Source organism: Pinus tabuliformis, chromosome J, assembly GCF_031772625.1.
Source record: "Pinus tabuliformis cultivar Carrire ecotype Pingquan chromosome J, CPIR1, whole genome shotgun sequence".
NCBI classification, from domain to species: Eukaryota; Viridiplantae; Streptophyta; class Pinopsida; order Pinales; family Pinaceae; genus Pinus; species Pinus tabuliformis.
The window spans coordinates 76,044,468-76,060,890 of NC_142295.1; the positions used below are offsets into that span (position 1 = coordinate 76,044,468).

The 16,423-nt window shown below is 37.9% G+C and overlaps 2 protein-coding genes across 4 annotated transcripts in view; one reads left to right on the forward strand and one right to left on the reverse strand.

Moving 5' to 3' along the window:
* LOC149225587 (uncharacterized) overlaps positions 1 to 16,423 on the forward strand; it is a 204,347-nt gene that overhangs the window by 59,038 nt on the left and 128,886 nt on the right. The gene's annotated exons all lie outside the window — the stretch shown is intronic.
* The window catches only part of LOC149225588 (uncharacterized), a 30,898-nt gene that overhangs the window by 540 nt on the left and 13,935 nt on the right, over positions 1 to 16,423 (reverse strand). The window lies entirely within an intron of this gene.

A 16,423-nucleotide genomic window follows, 5' to 3' on the forward strand; every position in this document is an offset into this window, starting at 1 on the left:
ATGAAACGCTCTCTAAAATGTAATTTGTTTAACCAAGCTCTTAGAATCTTTTTAGGATCATGAGTGGGGTTAAGCAAGCTACCAAGACTTCTTCTAGAGTAAGCCCTTATGAATGGATGAATAAGTGGAGTCGCCACCCAAACAAGAAACCAACCGAAATGTCCAGGTGCTAAAGGTGCAGATAGAGAAAATTAGTGAGATGACAAAAGATAAGGTGATGAAAAGATGAAGAGATATCAATGGTGCCCAAAAATGTGCCAATTGACATGCTAATGAAATGATGAAAGATGAAAGATTGAGAAGATGTCGTGGGGGCCAAGGATAGAAAAATCTATCCTATTCAGTGACGCTAAAAAATGTTGTTGCTCAGATTGTGCAGGCACGATGCGACAACGAATAAGGGCGGGGGTTGTCACTATGATCCCTGCCCACTCTATTCTAGTTGTCTCCCAACCATAGGCTATGGGCGGTAGTCCCTATGGAAGATGGAAATGAAGGACAAGTTCACAACCAACGAGTTTGGGAGACAAGATTGAATGGCCTATCCACTTGGTTGATTTTAGCAAGTTTCAAAGGATTAGATTTAATTATCATGAGACTAGTGCCTTATGGAGTCAACTAACTTGCTTTTAGATTAGTTAAAGACCAAGTAACTAGATGAACAACCATTGCTTAGATGCTTGACTACCCTAGATGAAGTGCAAATCCTACAAGCTACGTGAAGTGCAAAATCTTGGTTGATTTTAAGTTAAATGCCTATTCTAAATGTAACCTTCCTCTTAGCTATTTTGGAACTAGTCTCTAGAGTAGGTTGTGGGATAGAAGCCAACGTGAAGCAAGCAAAGGCTTGATTAACGATACCTTCCCTTGTGTTCTAACCACCCGATGCCTCCAGCGCTGCAGAGACTATGGCTCTAACGACTGTAAGGTCACCGTGCTAACCACTAAAGAGGTGCTAAGTCCCTCAAACTAAATTGAGATTTGGTGGTCCTAGAAGTCTATCAACCAAGCTTATGCTTGGAGGTAAATTATTAAGTGCAAAACTAGATTATAATGATATGCAAGGATTATGAGTGAATCTTGAGGTGAGATTACTTAAATGTTTCCTTAAGTACTTAGTTATGATTTACTTCCAACTAAGATATCAAGTACTTAACAATGATTAGGAAAGATAATCTCAACCACAAGACAAGTGTTTAAGATCAACAATGCCAACAAGAGAAAAATATGCCCATGATACAATTGCTCAAGTATAACAAAGATGCTCTTAACAATGTTTAACTAATATATAGATTTCACCACTGAAAATGACAATTAGAGCAATAATTCCTAGGATGCCAATGCTTGAGATAGACAATAAGACTACTAATGCGCGATTGGAGTGCCAATATGCAATGACCATAAACTAATGATGGCAAAGGATAACAAGATTACTTATTCACTTAGAGCAATTATCCAAAAAGAGACGATGAAATTGCAAATATTCTTAGCCAATATTTTTCAACAAGATATTGAATTAGATTCAAGCTTAAGAACCCTTAGACTTTTAATAAGCCAAATTCACCAATTGCTTAAGAGACATTCAATGATATTGATTAAGTGCTTGTATGAGTGAGCTTAGTGCAAAGTTAATGACTCTTAGAGATTATGATTAAGCTTACAAGAGACAAGCAAATGTTAGATTCCAAATAACCAATGCTAGCAACCTTCTTCACAGTGACACTTAAAACCATAAAACAAGTAACAATAGAGTGTAAATCACTGATGCAACTTGTATTCCAATGTTATGACAGAAATATGTAATTTTTATTTAGAGCTCTTTTAAGTGCAAAATGATAAGCATATACTAGCCAAATATGAGCAATGGAAACACAACTATCAAATCAACTTTGCCAACTTAATAATTTCGATGTATTAGCCTTCTTAAGATGCAATTACCACTGTTATATCAGAGTTCTTATGTAGAGATGACTGTGACCAAAATTCGTAGATTCATGCCAAATTATGATTGTCCAACTTATGCAATTTAGTCCTTAATGTGTGTTGTCGCGTGGATTGACACGACAACGCTCAGATCGGGGGCTGTCACTATGATCCCCGATCCCTCCGTTTAAGCCTGTCTCCTGCGGCTAAGGGGGGTAGTCCCTGTGAGATGATGAGACCAACTGTCGACCAGTTGGTTGGGAGACACGAGATACAATATAAAAAAGCACTAAAATGATTTGATTAATTGAGCAGACCAGTGCCTTAAAGGATTATTATTACAATGATTACTTGTTAAATGATAAGAAAGATGAACCGTGAACAACAATCATTTGTCATCAAAAGGTATCAGCGAAATCACATAACCAAAACGATATCCAGCGACTGAGAATTTTTTTAGAAGATAAATGCTTGAAACCACCACGAGTCATGAATTATTAACCAGACATCGTATTCGTATCTCGACTTGAAAATTTTAGATCTCAGCATGAAAGATGATAAATCCCGAAAATCACTGGATTTGACGAAGAAAATTTACCACAAAATTTTTTTTATACTTTTTTCAAATTTTTTATTTTTTTATTTATTTTTATATTTTTTGAAAATAAAAATGAAATTTAAAAATTAATCTAAAACCTAAAGATAAAACTAAGCCTAAAATCTTTTCTATTTATTTATATTATAAAAAATGTGAATTAAAAAATCTAAAAAAAAAAGTATAAAACTTTAAACTTAAAAGTAAAACTACGAAAATGCTAAAACTATATCAAAACTTAAAAAAAAATAAAAAAATCTAAAGTCTAAATCTAAAAGGACCTAAATCTAAACTCTATGAAATCAAAAAATAGAAAAAAATTAACTAATATCTAAATGTAACTTAACAAAAATTTATTCCTAAAACTAGAATCTAAAATGATAAAATTTAAAATCTAAAATTTATATACATAATCTAAAAGTGAAATCGCATTTCCTTTTTTTTTTTTTTTTTTATGTATATATCAAAAGCTAAACTATAAAGCAAATGAAATCGAATTAAAAAAAAAAAAAAAAAAAAAAAAAAAAAAAAAAAAAAAAAAAAAAAAAAAACTACACTAAACCATGTCTAACGCTAACCTACGCTAACAATATCACAACGTTACCCTATGTGAATACATACAACCCCAAAACGCATTAAGAAATCTCGATTTACCTGTTCTGCGTAAGGGAAAAGGCCTGATGCCAACGCGAATGATAGAGGAATCAGAATATGATTTCAGGATATCACCTGCCCCGAGAAACGATGAACACGATTTACCTGTTACCGCACACACATGAGCATCGGAGCATGACCTGAGGCGATGAATTTCACGTGGAAACCCTGAAGATGCCCTTTTGGTGCGTACGACGGGCTCGATGGAGCTATGGCACGACAGACAGAGCAGTATTGAGGCAACACCCGCGCAGAAGGATCTGAGGATTTCGACTTGCGTCCGGTGCTGAGGAACCTGATGTTGAACGATACCTGATATTAAGACTTCTCATACAATCGACTGATCAACTGATACAGCGTCCCAATACCCTATGCGGATACAGCAAGAAAATACGCCAGCGGGTCTGGATGATTCAATGGCAATCGACGAAATGAAAACTAATTCTTTTCTCATTTGTTTGCAGGTATCTCGCCCTTCATTTTTTGCAGGTATCTCGTCTGTATTAACGAGGAGCTTGACGGCTGGAGTAATAATCATTCAACGCAGAACCAACAACGTCTTTGTGGTGTTAATCCTGAGTGATGGCTGTGGTTTCCAGCTCCCGACGGCGGATAGAACAGCATGAATATACAGGCGTCTCACCAGAACTTCATCAATCACCGTCTGAGGCGGCAGCTGGTTTAAAAAATTTCTCCACTTGATGCTCACAGAATAACACAAATTCGATATTCACATTGATAATGCTCAAATCAGTGAGGATCAAGGCAGGCAGCACGATTTCGTTAAGCAATCAATGAAAACCTCGCAACTGCAAACACAAGAAAACAAAGCCCTGATGATATACGCTTCAAACCCAAAACTGAAAACCCTAATGGAAACTACAAAAAATAAATTTAAAACCCTAGATCAGAAAAATGAAACTCTAAGACAGCTAATAAATTTACAGATTTGGCCCCTTAACAGCCAGATTCGGCAATAAGCACGGAAATATTTTAAAGAAAAGAAATTTCAGATGTTCACTGTGAAGAACTTCAGAAAAATATCTCATGCAAATCAGATAAATAAACCGAATGATAGACCCAGGATCAAATTCAACTGGGCTCAGCAAAAAATGCTTGCGGGAGTTGGCTGGTTCAGCCGAGAACTTCCCCGAACGCCCACAAAATTCCCTTCAATGATGTTTTCTGCACAGCTCAAAACAACTGTCAATAAAGAGGGCAAAAATGCTGCTAGATCTCAGGAAGTAATGGAGATACCTGCCATTACTTCAGAAACCCTAACAGCACCCAAACCCCAGCAAGTGAACAAGATACCTGTGCTCACAATGCTCTATAAAAAGCTATTATTAATGGCTGAAAATAACATATGCAGAAAATGAAACAATCTCACAGCATTTTAAGAGAGTAACACCAGCAAGATATGGACCCCAAAGTCTTCTTTTATTAACCAGAAACAGATTTACAAGAGAGCTTCTTCAGTATCAGACTCACGGATCGAATGAATCTGAAATGACCACCTAAGACCCTATATCAAGGAAATGATCCCAACGGCTAGTTCGAATGATCCATGTAGAAATGATCTCGACCGTTGATGAGGATCAAGACATCTCTTGATCTCATCCGTCGATTTATTCATTTAAATATTATTTTATTTTTAAAATTTTTAAACTTTTTAAATTTTTTATTTATTATTTTATTATTATTTTTTAAATTTTTAAATTTTTTATTATTTATTATTTTATTATTATTTTTTTAAATGGATCATCGAACTAAGCCTTTGGAAACATCACCTAGGACCTAGGACTTAGGACTCACGAGGGGATTTAAAACATTTTCAACCCTCAAGACACATTTCATGATGACTTTTTACAATTTACATCTCAAGGGGACAAACCCACTTAATACAGACCCTCACAAAACACCCAGTTCTGCGACACAACTATAATCTAGCAGATTAACACACTAGGATTCTCCTAAAGTTCTAATGACAAAATCCATCCCGGCTTTGGGGTCAGGTTTGAAGGAAAACTCTGCCGATCCATGGATCGGTGAGACGAAAAACCTTCCGGGACATAGATTATCATAGAAAGTTAGGTCCACCTAGGCAATTTTACATACATGACTCTGATCTGCTTAGATTATTTACAATTCATACATGCAGACTGGGTTTACAATCAAAATGATTAAAAAAAAGATGACTGCAGGATGGCACGGACACGCTGATCAGGTGCTGCCCCTTTCTTGCAAAGAAAAGGGGGTGTACTGCATGGGTAGTTGACCAGTAGAGGTCAACATCTGGCTCTACTTGGGGACACGTTGCTGCTTGCAGGAATGTGAGAATCCAGAATCTGCATCCATACAACACAAAAATAAGTAGCGTCCATCCAAAATCATCATATACATTAAGCACAATAAAGATAAAAGCTCTTCATTTATTAACTATCTAAAGCAGAAACGAAAATGCGGAAAAAACAAGGAGTAGGGTTAGAAATACGATACAAAGGATGCCCTACGACATCAGATGTGTTCAATATAGTGCATACTGAGCATTTGCCTGCTTTCAGGCAAATCTGTCGGCTGCTTGTCGGATGTGCCATGTCCAATTTTGCATATGGTAGGACTCTTCCCTATCCGAAAATCAAGCTGCTCACGACCGTCTGATGTATCAAATCTTCTACTTATTTTCTTTCTCTTACGCTTTTTCTTTCTGGCAGGCTGTATCACTGATGACATGGAGCTTTCTGTTTCAAAGCTATCAGATGAAGTATGTAAGATATGTCTTTCTTTAGCCCGCATCTGATCTTTATCATTCTTAAGTCTATCCGGATCACCTTCAATTAACCATCTTTCAATCGAATCAATAACCTCTTCATAATAAGATGGAGCCTGTTGCAGCACATGAGAAGGCTCCTGATCTATTGATGTCACCTGGTTTCTCTTATCATCTGACCATTGTTGAATCTTTTGAACTTGTATTCTAATGGCATCCATCTGACTAGAGCATTCAACCTTTATATCACTGATTTGTTTGGCATGATGTTCTTCCAGGTCTTTTATCACTTTATTGTTCTTTTCCTTTATGTCCATCAAGTAATGCTGCATGAAATTTATTTCTTCTTTATGATTCGCTTGCATGTCAGCCAACTGATTATTATGATTGAACGTCATGATAGTCATTTCCTCATCCATAGTTAATAACTTGTTTTGCATAGAGTCAATTTCCCTATCATGATCAGCTTTCATGGTCACCATATTTTCCTCTAAGACTGACATCTTGCTTTGCATGATTCTAATTTCTGTTTCATGATTAGTCTTCATGGCCTCAATTTCTTTAGCATGGTGACTTTGCGTGACCTCAATCTCCCTATTACGTTTTTCCAGGTGGGTGCATAAAGTTTTCACATCATTGACATAATTAGTTTGATTGATTTCCATATTTCTTACCAGCATCATTAGGTCTCGTATAATTTGCTTTTGCTCTTCTTTTTCATTGTCATTTGTCCCTGATTTTTCACTATCATGAACTTGATCTGCAATATTTCCGGTGGATGACACATTCTGACATGATGAATCGTCTTGGGATCTTTCAGCTGGACCTCTTATCAAATTACTTTCATTCTGTTGCACAATTTTAGAGGCAGAAGGCAAGCTGTTTGGACTATCATATCTATCTTTAAAAGCATTGAGAATGTCTTGTAAAGAAGTGAAAAAATCATTAGGAAAATTATTAAACCAATTCAAGGCATCACCCTCTAAAGAATGGACAAATACACGCATCTTGAAATCTTCATGATTATATTGAGGAAATCTACAATATAAGATCATTACACAAGTAAACCTGTTTAAATGCTGTCCAACAGTGACCGAATCACCACCCGAGAACTTAAATAATTTACCAACAGCCTCTTTCGGAAGATCATGGAGATTATCAGTAAAATGACATGGTTTACATGAATAATCCATGATGAACAGTAAGGGATCAAATGGATGATAGAAAGAGATTTCTGCTCAAGAAAATTAAGAGATGAAAGAAGTGGAGTCGCCACTTGAACAATGAATCTGATTCTAGGATCCAAAAGGTAACCACAAGCAGATATGCGGGAGGCTTCTTGTATGGGAAAAATAAGAAAATGGAGTCGCCACCCAAACAAGAAACACACTGAAGATATGCTGATGAGGCAATGAAAGGATGCCAAAAATATTGAATCTGCCAGCTCAACTGAGAGATGAGAGATGAGAAGATGAATGTCGATGAAACTCCAGGAACAGAAAAACTCTGTCCCCGGCAACGGCGCCAAAAAATGTTGGCGTTGCTGGGCCAGATGAAAAGATAAAAATGAGAAGGAAGATTGTCGTTGAAACGCCGAGAAAACAAAGTTCCCCGGCAACGGCGCCAAAAAATCCTCAGATCCTTCTACGCGGGTGCTGCCTCAATACTGCTCTGTCTGTCGTGCCATAGCTCCATCGAGCCCGTCGTACGCACCGAAAGGGCATCTTCAGGGTTTCCACGTGAAATTCATCGCCTCAGGTCATGCTCCGATGCTCATGTGCGTGCGGTAACAGGTAAATCGTGTTCATCGTTTCTCGGGGCAGGTGATATCCTGAAATCATATTCCGATTCCTCTATCATTCGCGTGGGCATCAGGCCTTTTCCCTTACGCAGAACAGGTAAATCGAGATTTCTTAATGCGTTTTGGGTTGTATGTATTCACATAGGGTAACGTTGTGATATTGTTAGCGTAGGTTAGCGTTAGACAAGGTTTAGTGTAGTTTTTTTTTTTTTTTTGTTTTTTTAATTCGATTTCATTTGCTTTATAGTTTAGCTTTTGATATATACATAAAAAAAAAAAGGAAATGCGATTTCATTTTTAGATATAATTTTAGATTTTAAATTTTATCATTTTAGATTCTAGTTTAGGAATAAATTTTTGTTAAGTTACATTTAGATATTAGTTAATTTTTTTCTATTTTTTGATTTCATAGAGTTTAGATTTAGGTCCTTTTAGATTTAGACTTTAGATTTTTTTTTTTTTTTAAAGTTTTGATATAGTTTTAGCATTTTCGTAGTTTTACTTTTAAGTTTAAAGTTTTATACTTTTTTTTTTAGATTTTTTAATTCACATTTTTTATAATATAAATAAATAGAAAAGATTTTAGGCTTAGTTTTATCTTTAGGTTTTAGATTAATTTTTAAATTTCATTTTTATTTTCAAAAAATATAAAAATAAATAAAAAAATAAAAAATTTGAAAAAAGTAAAAAAAAAAATTTGTGGTAAATTTTCTTCGTCAGATCCAGTGATTTTCGGGATTTATCATCTTTCATGCTGAGATCTAAAATTTTCAAGTCGAGATACGAATACGATGTCTGGTTAATAATTCATGACTCGTGGTGGTTTCAAGCATTTATCTTCTAAAAAAATTCTCAGTCGCTGGATATCATTTTGGTTATGTGATTTCGCTGATACCTTTTGATGACAAATGATTGCTGTTCACGGTTCATCTTTCTTATCATTTAACAAGTAATCATTGTAATAATAATCCTTTAAGGCACTGGTCTGCTCAATTAATCAAATCATTTTAGTGCTTTTTTATATCGTATCTCGTGTCTCCCAACCAACTGGTCGACAGTTGGTCTCATCATCTCACAGGGACTACCCCCCTTAGCCGCGGGAGACAGGCTTAAACGGAGGGATCGGGGATCAGAGTGACAGCCCCCGATCTGAGCGTTGTCGTGTCAATCCGCGCGACAACATTTTTTGACGCCGTTGCCGGGGACTCCATTACTCTCTGAGATCTAGCAGCATTTTTGCCCTCTTTATTGACGGTTGTTTTGAGCTGTGCAGAAAACATTTTCTGAAAGAATTTTGTGTGCGTTCAGGGAAGTTCTCGGCTGAACCAGCCAACTCCCGCAAGCATTTTTTGCTGAGCCCAGTTGGATTTGATCCTGGGTCTATCATTCGGTTTATTTTTCTATGTTGCATGAGAGATTTTCTGAAGTTCTTCACAGTGACAGTCTGAAATTTCTGTTCTTTAAAATATTTCTGTGCTTATTGCTGAATCTGGCTTTTGGGGGGCCAAATCTGTAAATTAAATTAGCTGTTCTAGGGTTTTAATTTTTTTTGTTTTATGCAGTTTTTATCAGGGTTTAGGGTTTTTAGGTTTCATTTTATCACATGAAAAATTTCGAAATCATTTTTGGCAGGTAAATCAGATTTCACCCGTGGCTCCCATGCCCTGTCAGTAGCTACCACTTTATCGATGCTGCCGTGCCCAGAACTGGCTCAGATTCGATTTCAATTGACACCGTTCCAGCCATTTCACCTGCACCACGATTTGGGTTTTTCAACACTCATTAAATCTGCAAAATGTCTGCGTGCATGTGAGGAGTCCAAGCTGTAAAGAGATATCAGATCAGAAGGGGATTCAAAGAAGGATCGATTTCAAATAGTTTTCTGGCCGCCAACAGTCACAGTGAGAAGCTCAGATCTTAAAATCGAATTCATCCTGTATAATCTCAGAAACAATCTGCGCCATCGACTGTGTCTTTTTTTGGGAGATTTCTCTGTCGTTTATGCACTTCTATAGCGTCATCGGGCCAGAGGAAGCGTGCTTTCAAAGTTGCATTTTACGTGGCTGAGACTTCCATTTATCCGCTGTTAGAATTCTGGTAAGGTCGCATGAGGTTTCATGGCTTGAGCCCACCGTGTCGTGCGTGGAGGTATTCCGCCATAGTCACTGTCGATCCAGCTGAAATCCATTAGCAGGCCACGACTTCTGGTATTCCTCAACTCGTAAAAGCCGTGGATCGCCTCGTCATAGTTTGCAGCACGTTAAATCCTCGATGGCCAAGCATTCTCCAGCGAAAATAGCTTTCTACGCACGCAGTCTATGACCTGTTATTGACTCTCCGCCGTCGTATTCCCCTCTTGCCTGCAAACGATAAACGCAAATCTGATTTCATCTCAGGCATCGATTAAGGCAGAATATGCAGACGTAATGTATGAAAGCGTCAGGTAAGGAAGTCTGAACCGAAGTCTTGCGACGCAGCATCATTTCGAGAAATCCTCAGGTAATCCGTCCGCTAGCTTCGCTCTCGGGTCAGGTATTTTCTCAACGCATTCAGTCGAGTTTCTTTTTTTTAGGGTCACGATTTCATCATTCTGCTAACTCGTATCTCAGCCTTTAGCCATATATTTGATCCATTGTCGATTTGATGTCACGATAATACATGTGCGTTGTATATAGTTTAGTTTATGTTTAGGGTCTTGTATAGTTACGTTTCACGCTTAGGTTAGGGTTTTATTTTTGATTAGATTTTAATCTATTTAGTTTTGAGTTTTATTTGTAAATTAGATCTTAATTAGATTTTATTTTGTTTTGTTTTAGTCACGTATTTTATTTTTTTTAGATTTTAATTCCTTTTTAAATAGTTTCATTTTGTCAGATATAAATTTAATAAAAAATCAATAAAAAAAAAGGGTTTTTTTTTTTTTTTTTTGTTAGATTTTTTAATTTTTAGTTTAGTTTAGATTTGGAATTCAATTAAAACAAAAAAATGATCTTAGCCTTAGTTTTATTTTCAGTTTTAGATTAATTTTTAAATTTTATTTTTTAAATATATTTAAAAAAAAAAATTTGGAAAATTTTCTTTTTTTAGATCCAGTTATTTTCGGGAATCATCATGTTACTTCATGCTGAGATCTAAAATTTTCAAGCCGAGATGCGAAATTGATATCTGGTTAATGGTTCTCATGGTGTTTTAAAGCATTCATCTTTTCTAAATTCTCAATTGCTGGATATCGTTTTGGTCATTTTAAGAGCATTGTGATTTAGCTGATGATAGATGATTATTGTTCATGGTCCATATTTTTATATCATTTAACAAGTAATCGTTTTAACCACAATCTCTTAAGGCACTGGTCTGCTAAATTAATCAAATCATCAAGTGCTTTTTATATCGTATCTCGTGTCTCCCAACCAGCTAGTCGACAGTTGGTCTCATCATCTCACAGGGACTACCCCCCTTAGTCGCGGGAGACAGGCTTAAAAGGAGGGATCGGGGATCAGAGTGACAGCCCCGGTCTGAGGGTTGTCGTGTCAATCCGCGCGACAACAATGTGTCAAGCAAATCGTGGATTGATTTTAGGCCAACTTAAATGAAATTTTACTACTATTATGAATTATTTTACTTGCTGAAGCGAAACAATGAAGTAATAAGTGTTAGGAGATCAAACCCTTAGGCCTTATGGCCTTCGAGAAATTTTCTCGCTTGTCCAAATTTTTCCCAAAGGTTGGATCACCTGAAAAACCCAATTCTTACCAATTTCTTTGCAAAACTCCACCAACAATTAGCTCAGAAAATTCAATGATCAGATAGAGGCAAATAAGGGTCAAGATAGGGCAACGCTAGGCCCTAGAGGGCTAGCGTTGAGGTGGAGAAGGGCTGGAAGGGAGGACGCAAGGCTTGTTAGGCCTGTGTTGAGGCAAGAGAGGAGGATGGAGAGGGAAATATGTTGGCCGAAGGCAAAAAAGGCTAGCGGAGGGCCACAGAGGGACAAGGAGGGCAGGCCGAGGGGGTGCGACAAAGCTTCAAAGGGAGTCCAAGGGGATGCCGAGGGGAAGGGAAGGCCCACAGGACCTGTGGCCAAGCAAAGGAGGGCAGGTTGATGCCTTAGAGGCTTGTGTCTAAGGCCCAAGGGGCCTAGAAGGGTGATGAAAACCCTTAAAGGGGCCATGTTAAGGCCACAAAGGCCAAAATAGGTCGCGGCCTAGGGCTAGAGGGAAAAATGGAGCAACGATTAGGGCAAGGAAGGCTGGATGACTAGGGTGGAGGACATTGGGCCTAGAGGCCCTAAAAAAATTTGAAACCCTCGCCAGAAAATTGAATTTGCTTCAGATCTTCAATTTCTTTGCAAAAATCCTCGATTGCTGGCCCTGTAAAAATTCTAGAGACTAGATCTTACCCTCAAGGGCCTAGATGTAGCTCCAACCCAACAAATTTTCTTGAATCTCACCTGCACAAATAAAAATACAAGTGCCCAAAACCCCAAATCCCAAACCCCAGTTGCAAAAAAGGGGTTAGAAAAAAAATTTATTTAGAACAAATTATTATACAAAATCTAGCTACAAAATATATAAGTGTACAATGCTTGAAAGATTTTTGAAGAATAATTTTCTTATGAAATTTTGACAATGGCTAGATGTATTTCGAAAAATAGATGTTAACCACAACCTCAGCGAAGTAAGAAAATCACATAAAATATTTGAAGTCCAAACAAGGTCGGCTTGTGCCCACCGTTTGTGAACTTGGAATCTATATATTTTCTTAAGAAAAATCGTTAGAACATACAATGAATCAGATCACCTAAGATAAGCCCGAAAATTACCAATAGAATGTTCCTATCATCTACAAATGAAATAACGATTTAGATAATATTAAGCACAATATACGAAAACACATACCCAACATGTACCACAAATCAATGAGACAAAGACACCATGAATTGTACGCCAAAGTCTTTTATTATGAAATTCAAATGTTCTTAGCAGAATAGTGGCTTCACACCAACGTTTACAAAATTACATTTGACCAAAGATCAAGATGATCCAAATAGAAGCAAAATGCCTTCTATTTATAGAGAAATTCCTTGAAGTGGAAAATAATGGCTAGTTGGCTTGATCCCCGTCAAAATAATCTCGACCGTTGATAAATCCTTGATCAACTTTTAATCTCAGCCATCAAAAATACTTATTTTTGAGAAATTTTCGAATTTCTCATTAAAACCATTTTTTATTAATTCAAAAATAATTATTTTGAACTAATTTCCTCAAAATTTTGACCTTGAATTAACCACTAAGATCCAAGGGTCCAAATTTTCTTGAAATTTCCAATATTTCCTTGGTGGGATGTCATGTCCCTTCTCAAACACATTAGTAACAGGGTGTTACTACACAATTTTGCACATTTTTGACTAAGGAAGAGGGCCCTACACTTTCGACTTAGGGACTTAGGGGCCAAATCAACTTTATTTAGCCGCTAGTGGAATGTGGGGGCCACCCACATAGGAGTTCGAATTAGCCATTTGATATGCTTTGAGGGAAAATCGAATGGGTGGATGGAGAGGTCCACATGAGGCTAAGAAGGTCCAAGGAGTTATAAAGAGAGATCAACTCTCATTTTGTTTTCATTCTGAATATTTGATAAACAAACTCACTCTTGTACGCTTTGCTGCTTGGCGAGTCTACCGATTGTTTAGCTACGAGTCTTCCGCGAGGAAGATTCAACCTCTACTTCGGGGGACCATCTGTGCCCACCCTAGGGAGGCTGTTCCACAAAGATTGCAGGAGTTTCTAGCAGCGATTCACAATTTAGCCAGCCACGCAGAGGAAGGGATTGCGTGTTTTTTGGGCAGCCGGAAATACGTAGAGGTTGATTTAGCCACCCAAGAGGCCTGAAAATCCAAAGTCAAAATCAGAGAAATTCCCTTCTGGGTTTTTCTGGGTTTTGTCCAAGGAGTCTAAGGCTAAAAGGGCAGAATTTTCTGGGTAGTTTTTGGGCACTTTCCAGTAGGCCGAAAGTCAGCAGATGTAGCTAAGCATTGTTTTAAAAAACGACTGAGTCGAGTCCGACTCGGCTGAGTCAGACCGAGCCAATGCTTGATCGGGTCGGTTCGGTGGCCGAAATGGAACGGTTGGCCGGGTTGTTACCGAGCCAATCATTGACTCGGTTGACTCGGTAACAACTCGGCTGACTCAGTAATGACTCGATTGGCTCGGTACAACTTGGCTGGCTCGGCTCTTTGACAAAAATCCTGAAGCACATTTGTCAAAAGCTGTTCCGCCTCCTACATATCAATGGGTGGGTTGTTGTTTATTGCATATTTATAGCGCTAAAGTAATATATCACTGTGAGAAAGTTTTGAAAATTACAATACTGAAGTATGGTTACCATAGTGGCATGAATTAGAAAACTGAAACAATGCATTGAGCCATACAATGTTTTTAAAAAGGCAAACGTTCTAGAAATGGACTAATAAATACATATTTACCTCTGATTGTTCTGGAGCTTGACCAAAATTAAATCAAGGGTTTTGAGACTTCATTAGGGGCAGAGAATTGGTATTATTGTTGTTGTAGTGTAGTGATTGTCCTTAGGTTGAGGCAGAAAAGAATCTTGGCATTGGTGGCTAAGTATGAACTTTGTATTGGACAGTGCACTGAGTGCCATTTTGATATAATGGACATATTCATGAGCCTACTTTGATCATATGTTGTCTTCTCTCTATATTCTAAAGCCTTGTGTTTGGAAACATGAACGAAAATCTTTAAAATTATGTTTTTTATAAAAAAATAAATATTTAATGTATTTTTTACAACGACCGAGTCATTGAAATCAAACCGGCCGAGTCGATACCGAGTTGGAGTCAGAGTCGGAGTCAAAGCCAACCCTCGGTCGTTTCCAAACTGGAGTTGGAGTTTTAAAACATTGAGTCGGAGAATAGCTCCCAAGAGGCCGAAAATCCAAAGTCAAAATCAGAGAAATTCCCTTTTGGGTTTTTCTGGGTTTTGTCCAAGGAGTCTAAGGCTATAAGGGCACTTTCCAGCAAGTCGAAAGTCAGCAGATGTAGCCAGAGAGCAGCTCCCAAGAAGCTAAAAATCCAAAGTCAAAATCCGAGAAATTCCCTTCTAGATTTTTCTAGGTTTTGTCCAAGGAGTCTAAGACTAAAACGACAGAATTTTCTGTTGGAAATACTGAGAGGGGGGTGAATCAGTATTTCTTACAATGGTTTTTTTTTTAAATTGTTCTAGTGATTGCCAAAAGCATATATAGATATGTATATGTATACACAGAACACAGAAATCAACAGCTAGAATTAATGCTTTTATTAAAACTCAAGATAGTGCAATGAAATAAATACAATATAAGTATATATCTGATTGTGAATAGTTGCCAAGCTCCAACTTGGACTTTCAGTGAGGCTCCAACCTCCAGAGCACCAACTCTGTTTCCCCAAGACACCAATCTTGGACTTAGGAGCACCAACTCCCAAAGACTTCAATCCTGTTCAGTTCTGAGGCTCCAACCTCTTGGGCTCCAACCCAACCTTGGTGTAAACTCGTATGCTGCTAAACTCTGTTCAGCTGAGGGTCTCTCACTCGTGCTCTCCTACCTCTGCTACTTCTGCTGCCTCTACAGCCTCTGCTGCTTCTGCTGCCTCTACAGCCTCTGCTGCTTCTGCTACCTCACACACTCGTTCTTCACCGCAACAACAGCAACTATAGTTCTCTGTTTTTACTATATTTATTCATTCCCCATGCCTCTGTCTCTTCGTTTCCACTTACACTGTCGCTTAGGCTTCCTCCTCGGTTGTTGTGGCTTCCTCTTTGGTCTCTATGGTTTCCTTTGTCTCTTCGTGCTTCACCTGCACTGCTGAGACACGTTGATTCAATGGACAGGTCCAAACGATCCACGGAGAACACATCTTCCCTGTTTATCGTAACAGTGCTCCTTTTGGGAATGATGTTGGGAATACATAGAGTTCCGCTTTATTTAACGGACAGCCACGTCCAATCGCAATCAGTGTCGCCATGAATCACCCCATTTACTTGACGTTTAGTCTATTCCTGTATCGGGTCCGCTGCTTAAATCGCAATCGGCGATTCGTGACTCCTGGGGTCCTTTATATATCGGAACCATGACTCCGCTGATGGCCGACGGCCGATCCTCCACTGCACCGATGGACCAATGTTTTTAAAACCGGAACCGGTGACCGGACTGGTCCACCTAATGAACCGGTTTACCGACCGGAACCGGTCTAATCGGGACTGGTTTGGTCTAAACGAACCGGTTTTAGAAAAATACATTAAATAATTATTTTTTAATGAAAAAATCTATTTTTAAGATTTAAAACCATGATTCCAAGCCAATAGAGACAAAATATGCAAAGATTGCTCATTTATATACCATGTAAAGGTGAATATATCAAAATGGCACCGAGTGCAATACATATCATCGACAAAATACATAAGCAATGAGGCTCTAAATGGCCTCTAGAGTGCAAAAACAAAGCCTACAAACTATGGGGCCAGTGGCCTACTACAAGACTTCAGTCTAGACTCTACATATATGATAATAGTAATACTATAATAGTGATCAACATTATCACTTGAAGTTGAAACTTCTCATGAGTGTCAGTCATCATGATCAAACTCAGTTGATTGAGTCTCGACTCCCAAACTTTGCAGTCACA